At 37.8% G+C, this 24,308-nt stretch overlaps 1 protein-coding gene across 20 annotated transcripts in view; it reads left to right on the top strand.

The window, feature by feature from the left end:
- CEP170 (centrosomal protein 170) overlaps positions 1-24,308 on the top strand; it is a 130,892-nt gene that overhangs the window by 3,362 nt on the left and 103,222 nt on the right. Inside the window, exon 1 of one of the 20 annotated variants that reach the window (XM_055235047.2) lies at positions 15,274-15,474. The exons of 17 other annotated variants lie outside the window; for them this stretch is intronic. The gene's annotated coding sequence lies outside the window, so the exon portion shown is untranslated. Of the gene's footprint in view, positions 1-15,273; positions 15,475-17,156; positions 17,281-23,309; positions 23,410-24,308 lie in introns of those variants that run through there. 2 more of the 20 variants (XM_063613462.1, XM_055235044.2) reach the window with 2 other exon arrangements.

The raw sequence follows: 24,308 nt of genomic DNA, 5'->3' as shown, positions 1-24,308 counted from the left end.
AAACAGCAAAAGCAAAGTTAAAGAAAACCTCATAAAATCTACTTACATACAAACAGGAATTGCACAAAGTATAGAAGTGGAAAAGAATCCCAAGCATGCATTGTTGAGGTCTGAAAAACAAATGACACATAGCAGAGAACAAGTCATTTTTTAAGTATATCCATAATTAATAAATGATATAGAAAATATTACCCTTTGAAACACAGTATTTATTGAATCGTTGAATAATACCTACCAAATATTCAACATTTCCTAAGTGCCAGGAAGTTTGTGTGTGTGTGGTGTGTGTGTATATAATTTATGCAACAAACTTCTAAATTAAGGTATTATTTTTACACATTGAAAAAATTTGAAGCATAGAGTTAGTGAACAACTTTGCCTCTGCGTTACACATTCCTAAGTGATAGGGCCTATAATTGAAACTTTGTCTTTTTGGCTAAAGCCAAAATTCTTTCTACTCATCTTTTTTAGTAAGTTAAAGGATACCACTTATTTCCTTACTCTGGTTCATAAAATTTTAGAATTCAAGGGAACTTTAGAAGTCAGCTCATACAATGTGCCACCCACTACTAATATCTCTGAGATGTTATTGGGTCCATCTTCTCCACAAACCCTTCCCTGGACATAGGAAAGCCTGTTTAGCTTCCAAAAAGTGTAATAGGAAGATCTCACTTAAATTGAGCTAGTAGCTGCTTTTACTATATAACTTCTTCCCATTGGTTGAATTCAGTCTTTAGGAGTAAGATGAAGTGAGGTTTTTCTCAATCTATTAGCTAGATTTTCTCTTGTCTAAATGTTACGACACCTCCAACTTCATATGGTTTCCTTTGCCATCCTTCACATCTCTGAGCTGGATTCAATCAGTTTTGTCAGTGCTATTCTTTGTGTTCTGATCTTGTTTCCATATTTAATTCTGCAGTTATGGTTTGAATGCAAAGTGCAGTGAAATTGTCCCTTTCCTTATTTCAAGCCATACACTTGTGTTTAAAGTCTAAAATTGTATCAACTCTTTAACAATAGTCATCTCTGCTAATTCAAAGCAAAAAACAGAGAGAGAGAGAAATGTTACATGGCTTTTCAAGTTATATTTATGTAATTCAAGGGATTATTTTTCGAGATTTTGTTCTCCTTTTCTAATGTTCATAAATGGCCTTTATTAAATGATAGTGTTAGTAACACCTATTAATTAATGATAGGTGTTAACTTTCTTTTGATGTTGGTCATGGGGTTTTGTTTTCTTTTAGTGTTCCTAATTAACCAATAAAAAGTTGGCAGCCTTATGTTGATTCTTAATTTGTTTTCTGAAAAATTGGTCTGGAAACCACTGATGTAGTCAACATAAATCAACATTTTTACACTTAGCTAGATTTCTCCCATTGTGTATAAACACACAGATGATGTTTTTAAAGCAGTATTTTACCATTGCCCCCTATTAAATTTCATCTCCGTGAACGTAGCCATAGATAAAACTTGAGATCTTCTTGAATCATGATTCTGTCATCCAAGGGATTAGCTTTCCTTCCTGGCTTTTTGACATTTATAAATTTAACAAGCCAAACTCTTATGTCTCCATCCTGGCCACATACTTAATATAGCCAAGGACGAAGCCATGCACATTTATAAATAGAATAAATGTTACATAAAAGATGCTGGGAGGAAAGGTGACACAAAAATAATGAAAACCATTTGGATGGGGTTTTTTGTTTGTTTTTTGGGGCTTTTTGTTTGTTTTTGTTTTTGTTTTTTTGAGACAGAGTCTTGCTCTGTCGCCAGGCTGGAATGCAGTGGCGCAGTCTCGGCTTATTACAACGTCCACCTCCTGGATTCAAGCTATTCCCCTGCCTCAGCCTCCCGAATAGCTGGGACTACAGGCACGCCCGGCTAATTTTTTGTATTTTAGTAAAGAGAGGGTTTCACCATGTTGGCCAGGATGATCTTGATCTCCTGACCTCATGATCCACTGCCTAGGCCTCCGAAAGTGCTGGGATTACAGGTGTGAGCCATGGCGCCTGGCCTTGTTTTGTTTTTTAAATTAAAGAGAAAACCATTATATCCTCCAGTAGTAAAGGAATTAGGTGAAGTTTACAATATAATGGAGGATATGGATAATTCTTTTATGATATAAAGTCAAGTAAGGATAGATGCTATGAAGAAAAATTAATCAAGGTAAAGAGAGAGTGATGGAGGACTGCTATTTTAAATTTATTTTCAAGTGTTCATTCAGGTAGTTTTCAAATAATATTTTGAAAAGAAATAATATGAAAAACCTCTTCACCCTACATCTTATCTGCTGAGTTACCACTTTTGCCAATCCAGTAAGTAGCTATTTTTATTATTTCTTATGTATTCTTCAGTGAACTTTTTTTTAAAATTTTTATTTATTTATTTTTTTTTGAGACAGAGTCTTGTTCTGTCGCCCAGGATGGGGTGCAGGGGCAGGATCCCAGCTCATTGCAGCCTCGACCTGCTGGGCTTAAGCAATACTCCCACCTCAGCCTGTTGAGTAGCTGGGACTACAAGTGTGCGCCACCATGCCCAGCTAATTTTTTGTAGAGATGAGGTCTCACTATGTTGCCAAGGCTGGTCTTGAATTCCTGAGCTTAAGTGATCCTCTTTCCTCAGCCTCCCAAAGTTCTAGTATTACAGGCATGAACCACTACGCCTGGCCATGAATTTTTCTTCACCTCCAGCAAATATAAATATATATTTTGTGTCCCCTCTTATGACACAAAAAAATAGCCTCTTTATCCACTATGCTACACCTTGAGAACTATCTTAGAGTGGTTAGGGAATCCCTCTTTCTGAGGTGATATTTAGCAGAGAACTTGCATTAGGGAAGGAAGCAAGCCTTGTAGGTATCTGAGTGGAGAGTATTCTACTCAGGCGCAGTGGTTCTGAGGCAGGAACGGGATAAGTGAATTTGGAGAACACTGTGGCTGAAGGTGAGTGAGGAAAAGGTGCTTATAGGAGGAAATGAGGTTGCACAGAGGTTTTATTCGTTGATTTTAAGTGCTATGAGGGTTCATTGGAGGATTTTGAGCAAAGCCAAACAATTGGGTTATATTTTTAAATAATGGCTCTGGAAATTCTTTAAAACACTGGGAACCATGAGATAAGCTAGGAAATGATTGGAATCATCTGGTTTAAGAGACATTAATGGCTTAGACTAGAGCGACAGTAGTGGCAATAGTGAAAGTTATTAGGTTCTGGCTTTAGAGAGTCAAATGTTTTGGACATGTTAAGTTTGAAGTGTCTGTTAAACACCCAAGTGGACACATCAGGTAGGCAGTTAGATATGTAAGTCAAGAATTCAGAGGAGAGGTTTGGACTGAAGATAGTTAAATGTTAAGCATCACCAGTAGACTTAAAGGGATCTCTTGGCTAGGGAGTTAGACTGAGGAGAGATACAAAAATTGAGAATTGGTACTTTCCACATGCAAAGCTGAGCAAAAGAGAAGGCGCCATCGAGGAGGATTGAAAAGTGGCCAGTGAGGTGTGAGGAAACTGAAGAGTGTTTTGTCCCACAAGCCAAGTAAAGGAAGTATTTTTAGAGATAAGGAGTGATCAGTCACCTGTATCACCTTTAATCACCTAAATCATAAGAAATCAGGCAGTATCCTCTTTCTTTCTGAATGGTCTCTGAGAAAGCAATTTCCTTTCTTCAATCTGGTTTATCAACATGAATGTTCACAGTTATTCTCCCCTGGCAACTACTAAATCTAAAGCCCTGAACAAAGTTTTACTCATAAAGAGGCCAATTCTATTTCCTACGTGGATGAGTATGGCAGCTGCTGCTGCCTCTGATGTTTGAGCAGGAGAAGCGATGCTGTTTCATGGGAAGAATTTATCAGGAAGCTGGTGATAGTCCAGCTACCTTAGAGGTTTATTGTGGTAGCCAAATGAGGTAGATGTAAAAACCAAATGAAAGGTATAATTGCAGGTAGGGGTCTCCTTCCCTTATTGCCCCAAGTGTGGTACCAACTTGATAGTATTCAATTTGAAGAACTATGTTGGCAAATAAAAATATTTTTCATTTTGAGTCTGTAGGAATAGTTTTTTACTTCCTATGCATTCTATCCCGGTAGGCAGTTTTGCACATCATTTTATAGTATTCTTGAGGGTACAGAAAAGGGCTTGATGCTAGAAAGAGGGTAAGAACAACCAGGGCAGGTGCAGTGGCTCACGCATGTAGTCCCAGCACTTTGGGAGGCCAAGGCGGGTGGATCACCTGAGGTCAGGAGTTCGAGACCAGCCTGGCCAACATAGTGAAACCCCATCTCTACTAAAAATACAAAAATTAGCGAGGCGTGGTGGTGCAGGCCTGTAATCCCAGCTACTCAGGAGGCTGAGGAAGGAGAATTGCTTGAGCCCAGGAGACGGAGGTTGCAGTGAGCCAAGATCACATCACTGCACTCCAGCCTGGGCAACAGGGTGAGACTCCATCTCAAAAAAGAAAAAAAAGAACAACCAGGCTTTGAGATAATAGCTTTTTTTCCCAATCCTAAACTCATCCTTTAATTCTAAACAGTGTCTAAATAAAGAGAATTTAGGTAGAAGAGTGAGCAAGTTAAAAGGCTTGCTTACTTTCTTTTCCCCTAGGCCAGCCAGGAAGACTTTCTTCTTTTAACTGACTTTTTTCTGGAAGGTGTTCAACTGAGTAATGGTTTGTCACATGTTACATGGAATAGAAAAAGTGCAAATTCAAAGCTTAGGGACTGCTTAGGGGTTTTGAACTCTAGGCAGCCAGCCAGAAACTGATTTGAGGAAACAGGAGGATAGGGGAAGTGAGTCTGCTTGATGATAATAGGGGTAAAGTGCAAAATACTTATTTTGGTGAAAAAGGAACATCGCAAATACAGGACTTTCTGTGGTAAGCTTTTTGAGGCAATAGGACAATAACTTCACAATACATAGGTATCTTGCAGACCTTATATAATATGATTTGCTATGGCTGGTCATTAAATACTTCTCCTCGGATAAAAAAATGCATATAATGCATTGCAAATTGAAGGCCATTTTATTTTTTAATACTTTTTTATATTACAAATCTAATCCTAATACATGGCAGAAAATTTAGAAAACAAGATTTTCTACCATTAAGTACTATCATAATCCCACTAGCCAGTAACCCTGTTTTGTATTCTTGTCTATTCTCGTTTAATTTGGTAACATTTTATCATGAAGTTAAACTTTCTGGCTCTAACTTTTAATGTGGCATAGAATCTGTCTTCTCAAACATGTAATATACTTACATACGATTTATGAAAATTAAATGTATTTTTAAAATTGTAAACAACAGGCCGGGCACGGTGGCTCATGCCTGTAATCCCAGCACTTTGGGAGGCCAAGGCCGGCAGATCACTTGAGGTCCAGAGTTCAAGACCAGCCTGGCCAACATGGGGAATCCCCATCTCTACTAAAAATACAAAAATTAGCTGGGCCTGGTGGTGCACACCTGTAATCCCAGCTACTCGGGAGGCTGAGGCAGGAGAATCACTTGAATCCAGGAGGCACAGGTTGTAGTGAGCTGAGATTGCTCCACTGCACTCCAGCCTGGGTGGCAGAGCGAGACTCTGTCTCAAAAAAAAAAAAGTAAACAACGCTATAATGGACATTTCTAACTCTGAATTTCTATGCAAATCAAAGAAAACTTTGATTTCAACAAATTATGGTTAAAATACAATGCAGATACAAATGCAGAATTCTACTAGTTAAACCTTTTCTAACTTTTTAATAAAATTACCCCCTCCAGTTTATATCAGTTTATTCTTCTACCACTGGCATATGAAACTGTGTGTTTCTTCACCCCTTCATCAGTGCTGAATATTACATATCTTTTTTAAAATTTGCTTTCTTTTTTCTTTTTTTTGAGACAAGGTCCCGCTCTGTTACCCAGGCTAGAGTGGAGTGGTGTGATCATGGCTTGCCGCAGCCTTTACCTCCTGGGCTCAAGGGATCCTCCCCACTCAGCCTCCCAGGTAGCTGGGACTGTAGGCAGCCTGCCATGCCCATCTAAATTTTTTGTTGTTGTTTGTTTTTTTGTTTTTTTTTTTTGAGATGGAGTCTCGCTCTGTCTCCCAGGCTGGATTGCAGTGGCGAGATCTCGGCTCACTGCAACCTCTGCCTCGCGGGTTCAAGCGATTCTCCTGCTTCAGCCTCCTGAGTAGCTGGAATTACAGGCACACACCACCACACCTGGCTAATTTTTCTATTTTTAGTAGAGATGGGGTTTCACCATGTTGGTCAGGCTGGTCTTGAACTCCTGACCTCGTGATCCGCTCACCTCGGCCTCCCAAAGTGCTGGGATTACAGGTGTGAGCCATAGCACTGGCCAAGGTTTTTTATTTTTTTATAGAGACAAGGTCTCATTTTGTTGCCCAGGCTGGTCTCAAACTCCTGGGCTCTAGCAGTCTTCCTGTCTCAGCATCCCAAAGTAGTGGGGTTACAGGCATGAGCCACCCAATCTGGACAGTTTTGCCACTTTGATGAACAACAACCAAAAAAAAAAAAACCTTATTTAAATTTCTCTTATCAATAACACTTAACATTTTTAAAAAATATGCTTATTGGCCATTGTATTTCTGATCTGAATTGCTTGTATGTGTGCCTTTTGCTTATTTTTCTAAAGGAATGTTCATCATTATATTCACTTGTAGCAGATTCTAGGATCACCATACTTCTGTTGTATCACCCTGCTCCCCTCACTTGTAATAACTTTTGGGTAATAGATACTGAAAAATTTTTTCCCAGATTGTCATTGCCTTTTAAATTTGTTATTTTTACCCAACAAATATTTTAACATGTATATAGTCAAATTTCTCATTTCCTTTTCCTTATGAAATAATCTCACTACATAAAATTTTATTAAATACATGCCTGTCGTATTTGTGATTTGAATTTTTACACACAAGTGTGTTAATTGATTTTTTTTAGAATGTATTTAGTCATATATAGCCTGCTGTGTCAGTTTATTGTGTAACTCTCCAGAGTTTTTACTTTCTTTTTTTTTTTTCTTTTTGTGAAACAGGGTTTCACTTTGTCCTCCAGGCTGGAGTGCAGTGGGGGGATCTCCGCTCACTGCAGCCTCGATCTCTTGGGCTCAAGCCATCCTCCTGCCTCAGTCCCCCAAGTAATTGGGAATACAGGGCCCACGCCACCACGCCCAGTTAATTTTTTTTTTGTTTTTGGTAAAGATGGGGTTTCAGCGTGTCGCCCAGGCTGATCTCAAGTTCCTGAGCTCAAGCTATCTGCCTGCCTGAGCCTCCCAAAGTGCTGGGATTACAGGCGTGAGCCACGGCTCCTGGCCCAGAATTTCTACTTTCTAAACGATTTGTTTTTTAGTTTCCTCTTTTCACTAGAGTTAAATTGGGAGGTAAGTTTTTGAGGGTGGGTGTGTGTGTGTGTGAGTGTGAGATACAAGGAGCTCTCTATTTTGGGCGGGGGTGGGGTTATTCTAGATTTTTTTCTTTTTTTTGTAATGAAAATTCTCAAATGTACAGGACAGTTGAATTTCACAATGACTACTCATATACTCACCATCTTGATTCTACTAGGAACATGATAGCAGTTTTATCACATACCTAGCCATTTATTTATCATTCCATTCATCAGCGTATCTTGTATTTTGATGCATTTCAAAGTAAATTGCAGATATTAGTATTTGTGTGTGTTTAACTAAAGTGCTCTTAAATTAATTGAGGCTAATTATGTTTCAGTTTTACGTTTTCCAAATGTACTATTGAAATATTTTCCAACCAATCACTGTTATATTAATAAAGACAGTTAAAAAATGAACATACTGTTTTTCACTCCAGTAGTATTGGTGCACTAGGTATTTCTGTAAACAGGTAGCTAACTAAATTGACACAGATGACATTGAGTTATTCCTTTTGGGGGTAGGGCATTTGTGTGTGTGTGTGTGTGTGTGGTGTCTACTTTTAAAGAGTAATGATGGATGGGCGTGGTGGCTGCTGCCTGTAATCCCAATACTTTGGGAGGCTGATGCAGGCGGATCACAAGGTCAGGAGTTCGAGACCAGCCTCGCCATCATGGTGAAACCCTGTCTCTACTTTAAAAAAAATACAAAAATGAACCAGGCATGGCAGTGCACACCTGTAGTCCCAGCTACTCGGGAGGCTGAGGCAGGAGAATCGCTTGAACCTGGGAGGCAGAGGTTGCAGTGAGCTGAGATCACCCCACTGGACTCCAGCCTGGGTGACAGAGCAAGACTCCATCTCCAAAAAATAAATAAATAAATGAATCAGAATGGTAAGTTTAATTTTGTTTTTGTTTTTTAAGCTAAAGAGCTATTTAGGGAAGCTTATATTGTTTCTCTGATCTAGAGGTTCTACCGTTTAGTGGCAAATGCAGGAGTAAATTATTCGTTCTAAATTTTATATCTTACTACATTCCACTTCCACTATCCCCCTACCCTTCTTTACCTACATGAGGAATTCTGTGTTGGTCTATTTAGTAAAAAATTGGAGCCCTTGCTTTAAGTTTTACCCTATGACTCCTTCCTTCCTTCCTTTCTCCCTCCCTCCCTCTCATTCTCTCACTCAGGCTGGAGTGCAGTGGCATGATCATAGCCTACTGCAGCCCTAAACTCCTGGGCTCAAGCGATCCTCCTGTCTCGGCCTCCCAAAGCACTGAGATGATAGGCATGAGCCACCACGCCTAGCTTTTTCTCTATGATTCTAAGTGGTGTGTAACACATTCCAGAATGTTAAGGATCTACTATAAAGAATCAACAATTCAAAATTTAGGACCGGGCACAGTGGCTCATGCCTGTAATTCTAGCACGTTGGCAGGCCGAGGCAGACGGATCACCTGAGGTCGGGAGTTCGAGACCAGCCTGACCAACATGGAGAAGCCCCGTCTCTACTAAAAATACAAAATTAGCTGGGCGTGATGGCACAGGCATGTAATCCTAGCTGCTTGGGTGGCTGAGGTAGGAGAATTGCTTGAACCCGGGAGGCGGAGGTTGCAGTGAGCTGAGATTGCGCCACTGCACTCCAGCCTGGGTGATAGGGCAAAACTCCGTCTTGGAGGAAAAAAAAAGGATTCAAAATTTATAAATTGGAGAGGTATGAACAAATAGAATCCAAGTCGGTGAAAGGTAAATAAAGTAAAATTTAGAACTTTGGAGAGGGTACCATACCCTGGGGACAAGGGGATGGGACTGTTTGGTATCTGGCAGAAGCAGGTCTAGTGTTTATTGTGAGTAACATTTAGAACATAACTCATTGGCCGGGTGTGGTGGCTCACACCTGTAATCCCAGCACTTTGGGAGGCCGAGGCGGGTGGATCATGAGGTCAGGAGATCAAGACCATCCTGGCTAACATGGTGAAACCCCGTCTCTACTAAAAATATAAAAAATTAGCTGGGCGTGGTGGCGGGCACCTGTAGTCCCAGCTACTCAGGAGGCTGAGGCAGGAGAATGGCGTGAACCCGGCAGGCGGAGCTTGTAGTGAGCAGAGATTGTGCCACTGCACTCCAGCCTGGGCGACAGAGCTAGACTGTCCCAAAAAAAGAAAAAAGAACATAACTCATCACTAGAATCTGGCACCTTTTCCTAGTGGATATTGGGTCGATTCCAAATTAACATCCTCTGCCCTTCAAATATAACAAGATGAGGGTAGGAATAGTTCATCAAAGAATGCTGTTTTGGCAACCATTTGCTTTCATCTACTTCTCAGATGTCTGCTTTTGCCACTAGGATTTCTAATGTTTGACTTTCCTTTCTCTCTTGTTCTTGGGCCCAATTTGTAGTCTCCTCCTCCAGTCTGCATTCTAAATCAGTACATTGTGCTTTTCCTCTGCTCTAATACCTTTTCTATTTCTTTCTTTTTCATCTTCCTAGTCAACTTCATAGCCCACTCCCCCTACCCTCCTGTATTGTCACCCCGTGCAATCCAAGCTGAAGGAGTCTATTTGAGAGATTAGAAAATATATACTTTTTTTTTTTTTTTTTTTTTTTTTTTTTTTTTATTTTTTTTTTTTTTTATGAGACAGAGTCTTGCTCTATCGCCCAGGCTGGAGTGCAGTGGCGAGATCTTGGTTCTCTGCAACCTCTGCCTCCCGGGTTCAAGGGATTCTCCTGCTTCAGCCACCCGATTAGCTGGGATTACAGGCGCCTGCCACCACGCCCAGCTAATTTTTGTATTTTTAGTAGAGACGGGGTTTTGCCATGCTGGCCAGGCTAGTCTCAAACTCCTGACCTCAAGTGATCCACCCACCTCGGCCTCCCAAAGTGCGGGGATTACAGATGTGAGCCACCACTCCCGGCCTACATTTTCTTGATGTAGTTAAGATAATCTATAGCTCTCATCATATCATCACCTTCTTTTATATTTTAAAATACCTTTATAGAAGGTGAAGCATTCTTATGTTTTAATTCACAAAGCAGTTATTTTAGTTATAATGGCATTTTGGTAAAGAAAGGGATGTTGTTAACATTGTTTTATAAGGCGATTAAATTGCTAGTGTCCGGTTTTTCTGTTTTGCACATTCTATTTTTGTAGTCTTAATGTGGAGCACACCTGTAGTTTGCAACACTTGGTCTGAACCGAATCTGTGATTCAAAATATTCATATTCCTTAGTACTTCTAAGTAATTCTTGCAAAAAGTTGTGTTTCATTAACTTTTCATTTTTATGTTCAGAGGCACCCTCCTACACAAAATGAAATTTGCCTTCTACAATTCTCTGTTCATTTAGATATTATTAAAACTTCGAACTTTGTTTTCATAGTGTGAAAATGGAATATTAAGCACTTTGTTGTTTGAAATAGTGCTTCTGGCTGGGCACGGTGGCTCACGCCTGTAATCCTAGCACTTTGGAAGGACGAAGCGGGAGGAACGTCTGAGGTTAAGAGTTCAAGACCAGCCTGGCCAACATGGTGAAACCTCGTCTCTACTAAAAATACAAAAATTAGCCAAGCATGGTGGCAGGCACCTGTAATCCCAGCTACTTGGGAGGCTGAGGCAGGAGAATCACTTGAACCCAGTAGGCAGAGGTAGCAGTGAGCTGAGATCGTGCCATTGCACTCCAGTCTGGGCAACAGAGCAAAAACTCTGTCTCAAAAGTAAATAAATAAGTGCATCTTAATCTGCGCGCAGTGAAATCTGCAGAATTTCAAAAAAAAAATACAGATACTCATACCTTACCAGTTACATTATAAGTTCAAGTCTTCAAATATGAAGCCTAGACATTGATAAATACATATACACATAGAAGTGTTCTTGCGTGTAAAAATCTCCACAAGTGATTCCAGGTCTAAGAGCCATTAGCTTAAGGTGATCTCCTTAACTAAGGGTTGTCTTCTAAGGAAATAAGGTGGAACGTCTAACCGTGGTGGTGAACGGCTTCACTTTCAAAGTGAGGAGATGAATCTTGAAACTGATCATGGATTGCTTATTGCAATTCTAGTCTGATATATTTTGTATTAAATGGATTGTATTCTTTTTTTTTTTTTTTTTTTGAGACGGAGTTTCTTGTTGTCCAGGCTGGAGTGCAGTGGCGTGATCTCAGCTCACTATAGCCTCCACCTCCTAGGTTCAAGCAATTCTCCTACCTCAGCCTCCTGAGTAGCTGGGATTACAGGCATGTGCCACCACGCCTGGTTAATTTTGTATTTGTAGTAGAGATGGGGTTTCACCATGTTGGCCAGACTGGTCTCAAACTTATGACTTCAGGTGATCCACCCTCCTCAGCCTCCTGAAGTGCTGGGATTACAGGGGTGAGCCATCACCACGCCCGGCCAGATTGTATTCATATTACTAAGTAATCAGAAAATTCCCAGGGAATTTTATGTCAGATTTCTAGTATGGCTATTGGCCTATTGATAAAACTTCAGCAGAAAAGTTTATATTGTGCCACTATTACCTATTAATATTTGCTGAACATTTACTAAAGTTTCAGGCATCCATACAAGGTACAAGAGATACCAGGATTACTAATAGCCACTTTACTCAAGCACCTCAGTTTATAAGGGAAAATAGACAAACATAAATATATTTTGTACAAAGAAGTTTAGGAGTTGCTGTAGGTATATATGAAGGGCAAGATCAGAATTGAGAGGCTGGTAATTCTATGGGTGTTTTTCTGGGGGAAGTGATTGCTGGGAAGCTCACTATGAAAGGTCTTGGGACAGCATGGAGCTTTCATTTTCAAATTCAGTTGGACATGGAATACAAGGGAGGAGCAGAGTAACATGGGGAGATAACAGGGCTTTTTACTCAAAACTGAAGAATTTGAATTCTATCTTGAACTCTACAGGGAGCTATTGAAAATTGGGGAGTGAAATTATTACATTTACTTTTATAAATGTAATTTCGATAGCTGGATAGAGGAAGGATTTGGAGAGTGGGAGGCTAGAGACAAGGGATTCAGGTAAAAGAGTTCTGCAGTAATTTATTGGTAAGAACCAGTGGGATAAGAGGAAAGGCACCAAGAAAGATATTTAGGATGTGGAATCAAAGGGACATAATGCCATACCTAAATAAAGTGGGAGTGGGAGAGAAAATATCTGGGCAGTTGGTGATGCCATTCACTAAGACAGGGAGAACAGGGAAAAAGGCACATTTTGTTAAATGAAAGGGTTCTTTCTGTTTTTTAAAAATTAAATCTGAGGAGTCCGTGAGGACCTTGAACTGGAAATGACTCGTAAGCAGAGGGAAGGTCTGGATGTTTTAAAAAAGGTTTTGACTTGAAATTATATGTGTAACATTATAATAAGCAATATTGGAAGCCCAGGGTTTTCAAAGAAGTCCCAAAGGTATTATGTATAGGGAAGTAACCCCGTAAAAACAGAATTTAAAGAAAAAGTAGACACTTTCAAAGAGATTGAGGAGTGCCCACAGAAGTGAGAGGAAACCAGGCTGATACTTGTAGAAGGCAAGAATGGTCAAAGATATTGAGAGGTAATTTAAGATAGCAATACTAGAGATCATTAGATTTAACAGAGGACATTTTCAACCATGAACTATTAGCACCATAGTTCAAATTCCAAAAATTACTTTGACTTTGGAAATTCAAATTTACTAATATGTGGACTGAGTTCTGTTATAAAATTACTTTCTGATTAGATGATTTGAGTTTTTCTTTAATACATATATATATATACTGTACACTCTAGTACGTTTGCTAAGAGAAAATTCAAATATAATGAGGAAAATTATACTTTTAAAAAATGTATCTACCATTAGGTTTTGGGTTGCTTCCACTTGTTGGCTATTAATACCAATAATCTTTTATCTATGTTAGCTTCTTTTTACCCTCAAAATTGCAGAAGTTCTTCTCTAAATGAAATATATCACTATTCTTTTTTTTTTTTTTTCCAGGACAGTTCAGTGTGTTGCCCCAGCTAGAGTGCAATGGCACAGTCTTGGCTCACTGTGTCCTTGACTTCCTGGGCCCAGGCGATCTTCCTGTCTCAGCCTCCCTTGTAGCTGGGACTACAGGTGCACCTCACCACAATTTTTTTTTTTAATTTTTTTGTAGAGATGGGGTGTCACTTTGTTGCCTAGGTTGGTCCTGAATTCCTAGGCTCAAGTGATCCTCCCACCTCGGCCTCCCAGTGTTCATTATTCTTTAGGCTGGGTGTGCCTAGCGATTCCCTCCCTTAAGAGAATTCTTGTATTTCACCTTCTCAGAACTAATCAAACTACAGAACAATTCCATCAAACTGTTACATACCTCATGGCATTCTGGTAAACATAAACCTAATCACTTTAAACATCCATAGCCTAAGAATTACAGTATATGAAAGAACAGTCTTGCCAATACAATGAATACTTAAAAATTTTAGACAAAAGATAGACCCGATTGTTTATATAATTTACTAATTTGTACGAAAGTCATAATGATGCTATCTTTTTTGAGATGGAGTCTCGCTCTGTTGCCCAGGCTGGAGTGCAGTGGCGCAATCTCGGCCCACTGCAACCTCCACCTGCCAGGCTCAAGCACTTCTCCTGCCTCAGCATCCCCAGTAGCTAGGATTACAGGCACCTGCCACAAGGCCCAGCTAATTTTTTATATTTTTAGTAGAGACGGGGTTTTACCATATTGGCCAGGTTGGTCTCGAACTCCTGACCTCAGGGTGATCCACCCTCCTCGGCCTCCCAAAGTGTTGGGATTACAGGCGTGAGCCACCATGCCTGGCCTATAGTGATATTATCTTAATTAAATTAAAATACAAAGCACTTTATTTTCTTTTGATTAGATTAAAATTTTCTTTTACAGCATGAGTTATTTTATCAGCTATTCTGCATGTTTATATGCTGTAAGTATGAGGTATTTAACGAAAGCAATCCTTAAGGTAAATAATAGTGTCATTTGTTAGTTTGAGAGCTGAACTAGCTAGAGTGCCACTAGCCATGTATGAATATGTAAATTTAAGTGAATTAAAATTAAATGAAATTTAAAATTCATCTTTTTAGTTGTATTAGCTGTATTTCAAGTGCTCAACAGTTAACACATGGCTTGTGGCTAATGTATTGGACAGGAATATTTCCATTATCACAGTCTGTTGCACAGTGCTGGTATAGAGATATTTATAAAAATTATAATTTAACATGAAGATAAAAAGAAAAACTGCATAATTTAGGCTAGTAATTAGCAACTTACTGTTATACAGTAAAGTGTGTTAGTGATATATTCACTAAATACATTCTTGCTTAAAATAGACTCTGAGACATTTCAGTTTTCTACACTTTGAAGTTTCAATTCACTTTTCATATGTTATACTGATACTGCAATGGAAATGATTTGTACCCACCTCCCAAATAGTTAATTATAGTGAATCAGAAAAGGTATTGAAGATGAACAGAAACCATTTTTAAAGGGCACAAGAATTAGTGATACACTAAAATTAATTGCAGACAAATGGCAGAGAAATTGTTGTCATGAGTGAGCTAAGAACAGTGAGTCAAAGCATTTGACTTTCAGGGTCTTAACAGACCCTTAACCCAGACTGCTTTCTTCCCATTGTCACTCCCTCCTGTAGACAGTTTCAGCTCTTTGAAACAGCTTTGTGTGTCTTTTCCTGCTCCTAGTGCTCTATGATCTGACAGTTTTTCAGATTTATAGTTATTTAGTGAACCTGGAGATAGTTTACTATTCTTTCAGATTCTAGGTTTCTAATCCGTGCTATACCCCAGTTTACTAAATTTCCCTCATTTCTCTAGATTGATCCGCTGATTTTTGGTCAGCTGATTTTTGGTTTTTGATTTTAATAACTGATTGGTTCTTTCTTGTCTGTGAACTTCTCGAGGAGAGAATCTTGGAGCCTGCTGGTGGCCAAATAGGAGGCTGAGAAGATTGAAAATAGGCTGAAATTTACATGAACTGTCAGCATTTATTGCCCAAACAGAGTGTCGGAGAACTCGTTGTAAAGTTAAAATATATCGCATATCAGTCATACTCCAACTCTAGCCAAATCCGAGACTGGCAGAATCACCTGCATCATTTTCAGGTATATTTAAGAAAAATACAAAGGAGATAGTGATTTGTGGGAAAAGCCCCATATTTGGTAGCTGAAGGCCCAGATTTGAATCTAGGTGGTTCTTGTTTATACTACATTTGTAACCTTGAATAAGCGTTTAACTTTAGTTTTCTTAAGGGCAAAATGTTTCTTGAATGCTTGTTTTGGGAGTTAAATGAAAGAATGCAAGTATTAATAGAAGCAGTTAGCACAGTTACTGGCGCAAAGGAGGTACTTGATAAATGTCTGAATCTAAGTCAATTGATTTTTTGGTGTAAAGCAACAAAATTATGCTTTAGTGAGGGTAGTACAGTTCTACAAAAGCAAACAAGTCAGACTTTACATTTTTCATAAACTGGCAAGGAAAACCTAGTAAGAATTTTTAATGCCTAGATAATTTATGGAAAAGTATAACTTGTTTTTTCTTAGGTATTTTCTTTAAGCATTTTATTGAATGGTTTTTATGAAGAAATCTTTTATTAAATCGCTGACTTGCTAGCTTTTCCCATCAAATCTAAATCTTCTGTTAAAAGTATATAATAAACTCAGACATAGAATATGTGGCTTGGTATTTGGAATGTCATCTTCACTTATTTTTATGAGAAGTGTTTTTTTAGTTTTAATGATATATCAAATTTAAGTTACAGGTTATATTTTTTCTTTATACCTATTTGTTTTAATTGCCTTTCACAAAAGAATTAATAATGTATATGGCAGATGATAAAGGTAAAATTTAGCGTAGTCATACCAGAATAATCATGAGTGTATGAAAGCAGAAATTTTCCCAGTAATGAGTTTGTTCACATGAGCATGAAACAAGTATCTTGGGAAGTATCCAAAAAAAGCACAGCTGTGGATTTATTCTCTTGGAGTAACTATATAAATAAGGGTGGAGATTTTAAATAAATGAATTTTTTCCAAGAATATATTTCATTATGTGTGCCAGATCAAATTAATTATACAGCAGAGCTGAATTTTTGAATGTGTTCTAAGCATATGTTAGTTTCTCAAAGATATTTCCGTAGACCACCCCAGCCTAAAGAGCACCACCCGAGTTATCCTGTCCTCTTTGTTTTTTCATGTTTCTTTCTTCCCACCACCCCTGAAGTTTTCTTATTTATTTATTTAGTTATTTGTTTATTTTTGCTTCTATGAGATTAGGAACTTTTTCTATCTTGATCCATTCTCTTTCCCCAGTATCTTATAGTGCTTACTACTTGTGAATGAAGAAACAAACTGGGTTTTATTTTATAGTACTGCATAAAATGGAATCCTCATGTGTAATCAGTATCTAATGTTTATGTCCATTTTCTAGAGCTTGAAGAATTTTTGTAGCTAAAACCAATTGTGTCTGTATACATACCTATATGTGAAATTCTTAAAACAGTGCCAGACTCTTATTAAGTAGTCAATAAATGCTACCAATTATGAATAAAACCATTTGCTTTTATAATATATGATTTGTATTTTACTTGATCCTGAGTTATTATGACGTATATTTGGACTTGATTTGATAATGAATCCTTAGTTGAAATGCCACCCCTAATTATTTCTTCATTTTCAGAAATACGTGGCATCAAAAGACAGACTTCTGGTGTTGAGGATATAGTTTCTGTTAGGGATGAAAATGTGAATAGGATTCCTGAATTTATACATTTGTTTAAAATTGTATCTTTTAGATACTTGGTATGATGGAGTAAAAAGACTGTGGCAAAATTACAAATGCCAGTTGATGCAATGCCTTAGTGTGTTTCAGTTGATAAGCTTTACTGCTGGCTCAAATTACAATTTTGTAAGGTAAAGTGTATCACTTTTAACCCCCTTTGTTTAGATTTTCATTGATTTTATTAAGAAAACCAGATCTTCTTTCTCCTATGATTTATTCTTTCAGGAAACAAAGCTAGGTGCTGGGCCGACCCCATGGAGAATATTGTCACCCTTTCATGCCTGTTGGTACCAAAAGTAAAGTTGTCACATGGATGCCTAAGTAGATAATATCTTATTAAAATGAGAAATGCATAGGCTAGAGGAAACTATTTTCTATTGTGTAGACAATAGTCCTAATGTGAGGCCAGCTATTTCTTTTCCTACTGTGTAGACCAATACTCCTAATGTGAGGCCAACTATTTCTTTCTCTGCAATAGCAGGAGTTGTGGGGTAAGAGAAGGTTTGTTCTCTGTAAAACCATCTGGTGATGAGTCAGCCAGCCAATTGCCGGAGCATAAGGATAGACTGCCCTTAACATGTGTTTTAGCTCAAGTAATTGTATACACTGACTATCATTTATAGAATAATGATTTTTTCTCAGGCTTAATAATCTGAGTAAACCAGTTTCTTTTTATGAGTGATATGGTGCACTATTTTGTAGTTCTCTTGTAATACTGTCCTATATCAAGTGCACTTATTTATTATTGCCTGTCCCAAGTATTATAGTAATTAACATCATTTAGACCCCTCTTGCCATCATTCCTCGATTTGAATGATACGTGATTAGGAGCAACGTTTAAAAAAATATATTTATTTTTATTTTTATTTTTTTTGAGACGGGGTCTTGCTCTGTTGCCCAGACTAGAGTGCAGTGGCGCAATCTCGGCTTACTGCAAGCTCTGCCTCCTGGGTTCACACCATTCTCCTGCCTCAGCCTCCCAATTAGCTGGGACTACAGGCGCCTGCCACCACGCTTGGCTACTTTTTTGTATTTTTGGTAGAGATGGGGTTTCACCGTGTTAGCCAGGATGGTCTTGATCTCCTGACCTCGTGATCCGCCCACTTCGGCCTCCCAAAGTGCTGGGATTACAGGCGTGAGCCACCGCGCCTGGCCTAAAATATTTTTAAAAAGCAGTAAAATGTATGTAATTTTGAAACCTGTGTAGTGAAGCTGTGTGCTCTGCTCAATAACTGTAGAGTTTTTCTTTGTTTCATGTTTATTTAGAATGTAAAACTTAGATATTAACATTTTAGTCCATTAAATCGTGAAAAGAACTCTGATTTAGCAGGAAAGTCAGTTTTTAAAGTTAATGATAGCTTTAAATGTAAATGTAATGATAGTTCCATGTAAATGGAACTGTGATGCTGTGCCAGTGTTCACATCTATCTGATACCCAAGTGTCTGAGCTTTCAACTTTTCTCAGATCGCTAGTAAAAACAGCTTTATGTGACAAAAAGATAAAGAATAAGAGACAGCTGAAGAGGACTATAACTAGGATTTTTTTAATGGCTAGATTTAATTGCTGTCAAAGGTTAGATGATTAATTTCACCTCCTGCCCCTGGAGATTTCTAGGTTATCCTCACTTCAAGACTTTGTAGCAGCTCCAAAGCTACTCATTCATTGAAAATAGCTTGTCAAATGCTCACTGTAGATGAAGCATTGGGGTAGGCTCAGGGGATACAAAGATGAAAACGTGTCTGTGTATTTCAGCTCTGTGTTGATTTAGAATGATACCATCCCTACCGTCACCATCCATGTCTGGAGTAATGACAACCTCCTGTTGTTCTAGTAACACCCTAGGCTTATCTCTGTCGTGGCGTCTACTAACTGCCATTCCCTGCAGTATTGAGTTCCTTGAGGCAAGATATTTTTGTTTGTTTTATCTTTATGTGTCCTTGATCCTCAGAGTGCCTGGATTCCACAGGCTTCTCAATAGCTGTTGAAAGAAAGGAGGAATGGAGGAAGACAGTTTTGCTGCCTTCAAAGAGCTCATCAACTTGAGGTGTAATCATATCGTTACAGTATAGAATTATTAATGCTAAAAATTACAGTTTAAATTGTAGCATAATAAATGTTTGAACAAAATATTGTGGGACTACAGAGAAAAGTATGGCCAACTCTGCCCTGGGGGAATGGGAATAAACTTACCAAAAAGCAAATCTGTTAGTTTTGTACTTTCTAATACTCTTTGAGATTTCCTAAATGCTAAAATTAATAAGCACAGAAGATAGAGACTGATATAATTTTGTATTATGTCTAGTCTGCTTTCAAGAACAAGTACTACAGTATTAGAAGAAACACTGAAGGCCGGGCATGGTGGCTCACACGTGTAGTCTCAGTACTTTGAGAGGCTGAAGCAGGTGGATTGCTTAAACTCATGAGTTCAAGACCAGGCTGGGCAACATGGCAAAACCCCATCTCTAAAAAAAATACAAAAATTAGCTGGGTGTGGTGGTGCGCACCTGTAGTCCCTGTTACTCAAGAGGGTGAGGTGGGAGCCTGGAACTTGAGCTTGGGAGGTGGAGGTTGCAGTGTGCTGAGATCTTGCCACTGAACACCAGCCTAAGCAACAGAGAGCCGCACCTTGTCTCAAAAAAAAAAAAAAAAAAGAAGAAGAAGAAGAAAAGATGGTGACGACTGCTGATACGGAAAAATGGAAGAATTTGGGCGTTTGCTTTAGGTATATTATTAATCACTTTAAATGAAGTGCTGGAATTACAGACATGAGCCACCGCACCCAGCATAAAGATGGTTTTAATTCTGTCATCAATCTATTTGTCTTCTTTATGTGTTTTTTCTTTTATTCCTTTATTATTGTCTTTTTAAAAATTGAACTTTTTTGTAGTGTATCATTTTGATTTCCCTTTTCTTTCTTTTACTGTATATTTTTAATGTATTTTCTTAGTTGTTACCTTGGCGATTCCAATTAATATCTTAAACTTATAAACCTAGTTTGAATATATCAATTTAGTTTCAAGAATATACAGATACTTCACTTGTGCACATCTCCATTCCTCCCACATAATATTATAATTGTCACAAATTACACCTTTATACATTCCCTTTCCAGTAACATATTATAATGATTGCTTTATGAACCTGTTTATTAAACCATATAGGAAAAACAGAAGTTACAAACCATATGAAAAGTATGAAAACAGTGGATTTACATTTACCTTTATAGATACCTTTATCAGTGGTTTTAAAGATTTTTATCACAGTTTTAAGTTACTATCTCGTGTCCTTTCATTGCAGCCCAAATGTCTTTCACATTTTTTGTAGGGCACTGTGCTGACCAAAAAAAAAAGCTGAACTAGAAATATCTTAATTTCTGCTTGCTTTAAAAATCAAAATAATGCTTGAAAGATAGTTTTGTTGGGTATAAAATTCTTGGTTGACAGTTGTTTTTTTCCTTCTCCTTTCCCACTGCCATCCCACTGCTTTCTAGTCTCCATAGTGTCTGAGAAGAAATCTGCTGTTTATCTTACAGAGGCTCCATTGTACATGAAGAGTCACTTCTGTCACTGTTTTCAAAATTCTTTCTATTTCTTTAGGTTCTGACAATTTGACTGTAATGTTTCTTGTGTGGAGCTCTTTGAGTTTATCTGCTGGTCGTTTATTGAGCTTCTAGGATGTGTGTATTGATGTATTTTGGAAGTATTTTTCCATTAAGACTTCAAATACTTTTCTGTCATATTTCCTTCTGGGATACCTATAATGTATATATTAGTATGTTTGGTGATATCCTACTGGTGCCTCCGGCTCTGTTCATTTTACTTCATTTGTTTTTCTGCTTCTCATATTGAAGATAAGACAACCTCAGTGTTCTTATCTTCAAGTTCACTGAACCTTTCTAACTCCTGCTCATATCTGCTTTTGAGCCCCTCTAGTGAGTTTTTCTTACTTCAGTTAGTCTGCTTTTCAGCTCCAGAATCTGTTTGGTTCCTTTTCGTAATTTCTGCCTTCCTACTGATATTCTCATTTTTCTCATACACTGTTTTGCTAATTTTTTTGTTGATGGTTTTCTTTATCTCATTCAACATATTTAAGACAGTAGATAGTTGATTTAACACCTTCGACTAATAACTACGTTGGGCTTTAATGGGAGAGTTTCTGTCAGATCTTTTTTGTTGTTTATTTTCATTATGTTATTTTTTTTTGAGAACTGTATTTTTTATCTTATTTTTATTTATTCATTTGTTTTGAGGCAGTATTTCACTCTGTTGCCCAGACTAGAGTGCAGGGCATGATCATGGCTCACTGCAGCTTCAACCTCTTGGATGCCACTATGCCCAACTATTTTTTTTTTAGTTTTTCATAGGTATGAGGTCTCATTATGTTGCCCAGGCTGGTCTTGAATTCCTGGGCTCAAGGAATCCTCCTGCATCCACCTCCCAAAGTGGAGAGATTACATATGTGGGCTACCATGCCCGGTGAGAACTAGACCTTTTAAACATTATGTTGTGGTAGATCTGGAAATGTAATCCTTTCACTCTCCAGGGATTGCTGAATCTTACTTGTTGAGGGATAAAGTCACAAACTTCAAAAGTTTGTGACTTTTGTAAACTGTTTTTGTAAACTGTTTTTGCAAGGTGTGTAGTTTTTGTTATAATGTGGTCACTGAAGTTTCTTCTGTTTCCTCTGTGGTCAGCTATTGACCTGATAAAGATTGCTTTAAATATCTGGCCTCAAAAAGGAGAAAGAAAAACAAACACACACACATTGTCTTTATATAATAAATTCCTTGGAAGTTTCTTAGGCCCGTGGGTATTGAAGTACTGGTGGCCAGCTTTTGTGTTGGTTCCTCAGTAATCAAAAGCAGCAATGAGATCATGCAATCCAATATTTGGAAGACTAGTTCCTTTTTGCATACCCTGGCTCCAGGAAGCCACACTAGGAATGCAGGAGGCTGTCTCCAGGCTGCTTCTTGGAGCTGTTGGGATTGTGGCTGTGGAATGAGTGATAGCTGATGCCATGAAAGATGGAAATTCCATGACATTTATCACCCTCTTTTACTATATGCCAGAGTTCCAAAATAGTCACTTCAGATCATTTCTGTCAATTGCATCTTTAGATGCTATCTTCTTGGCTTTTTTTTTTTCCCCTTACAAGCAGGATACCTGAAATGCAGAAACGTAATGTATATATTTTTGCAGTCATTTAGGAAGCATGAGGGACTGGTAATTTAATTCAGAAAGTCTATTCGAAAACCCGTGTCTATCTGACTAATCCAGAAATTCTGGAAAGAAATGTACCTGCTATCACATCTGGTTAAGACCTTGGTCATGTTCTCTACAAGTTGCAAACCCAAAGGCTCCTTTCCCACCATTTAGCGGAACCTGAGTTGAATCACGTGCCTTGGCTACTGAAGAAACTACCAACCAGGTTTCAGTTTTATCCATGTGTGGGTGTTAGTAATATCCAATTAGTAGAAAAAGAGTATCTAATACTGAGGGACCAGTTGGAAAGCTGTCTGATAGGTAGAAAGTCTCATATAAAAACAGACAGTAGCTTCCTGTTATATCACATTCCCACTCAGCAGAGAAGCTGTAAGTGGACTCAGGGTCATTCCCCAGCTCAAGAAATAAATATTCCACATCTTGAGTATTATGTGTTTTGTTTGTATTTTTCAGAAACTATGTATTCTTTTAAGTCTTATTAAAGTCAAGATGAAATATGTAAAAAGTCATTATTTTTATTTTATTATATCTAACTGTATAATTATTGCATGTTTATATTGTACAATTATATATTACATATTTATTTGTGTTTTATATAATTATGCTTGATATTATGTAAATACTTAAAGTATGTTTTTAGAGCATGTGAATAATGCTCATTAACCCTGGGACTTTGCTATATTTAGAAACTGTTTCTGTTATCCATATTTGGCTGTTGTATTTTAGTTTACTGTATGTAGGCTGGGTTTATTTTCTTTTAATATGTCTTAATATTGGGTTTTGTTTCAGGTCCTTTGAGTAAACGTGTAACTGTTGACCTATTTATTCATGTTGTGTTTTAAAATTGTCCCTCCCTGAAAATACAGTATGCAAATTATATACTATATTTAGATTGGAGGGCTTTTTTCTCCAGTAAAATTTGGATTCTCCTTTATAGACTTGGCCAGGAAGTATATATTCTGAACCAGGGAAAGAAATGCTAAAAACCAAATTGACAAAGTAGACAGATGGAAGACCAACAACATCTGCATTAAGGAGTTGAGTAAATGGGAGATTTAATAATCCACATAAATCAACTATATCAGATAAGCTGAGGAGGGAGTAGAGTTGATTGTTGTAGCTTTATAGAAAATTATTTACTTGCTTTGGTGAAATCCATTGTTTTTTCGTGTGTGTATAGATAACATATGATATTCAAGATTTTACCTTAACAAAATTTCTGCATTTTACAGGATTTTGGTTTAATATATAGAGATATATTTCTTATTGCAGAATATTTCATTTTACTGTAGTATAGTTGGCCTCTAATTCAAGTGTAGTAAAGTATACCATTGAATGGGGAAATATTTACAAATATTATTCTTTTGATTCATAAGAAAGAACTTGAGTGCAAACTGACATTATTCTTATTTTATTGAAGAAGAAACTAAGGGACATGGGATAAATAGCTAGCCTAAGGTCATGCAGAATAAAAAGTGGTAGAACTAGGATTCAGATTCATATCTGTCTATATGACTCCAGGGCTTATTCCCTTAATGACCAAGCCCCATTCTCAAAGCTCTCAGTCCACAGGCCTTCGGTAAACCTTACAAGGGTCCACAGGTCAAAACCTTTTTCATAATGACATCAAAGCATTATTTGCCTTTTTTATTTTATTGACATTTGCCCTGACATTACAAAAACGATGGAAGTTTCTGGCTCTTTAGCATAGATCAAAGTAGTGGCACCAAATTCTCCAAGAAGTAATTGCATTCATCATTGCTGTATACTCCTGAGTTTCTTTGTTTGTTTGTTTTTTAAGCCAGTTTCACTGAAGAATGTTCTCGATGAAATGGTAAAAGTTATTAATTTTATTAAATCTGACCCTCGAGTCACATCTTTTGAATATTCTATGTGACTAAATAGAAGTATGCATAGAGCACTTATGCTGCATATA

The sequence above is a fragment of the Symphalangus syndactylus genome, chromosome 19 (genome assembly GCF_028878055.3).
Source record: "Symphalangus syndactylus isolate Jambi chromosome 19, NHGRI_mSymSyn1-v2.1_pri, whole genome shotgun sequence".
Taxonomy (NCBI): Eukaryota; Metazoa; Chordata; class Mammalia; order Primates; family Hylobatidae; genus Symphalangus; species Symphalangus syndactylus.
Note: the sequence above shows the minus strand (reverse complement) of the source record. Positions and strands in the feature narration are given on the sequence as shown.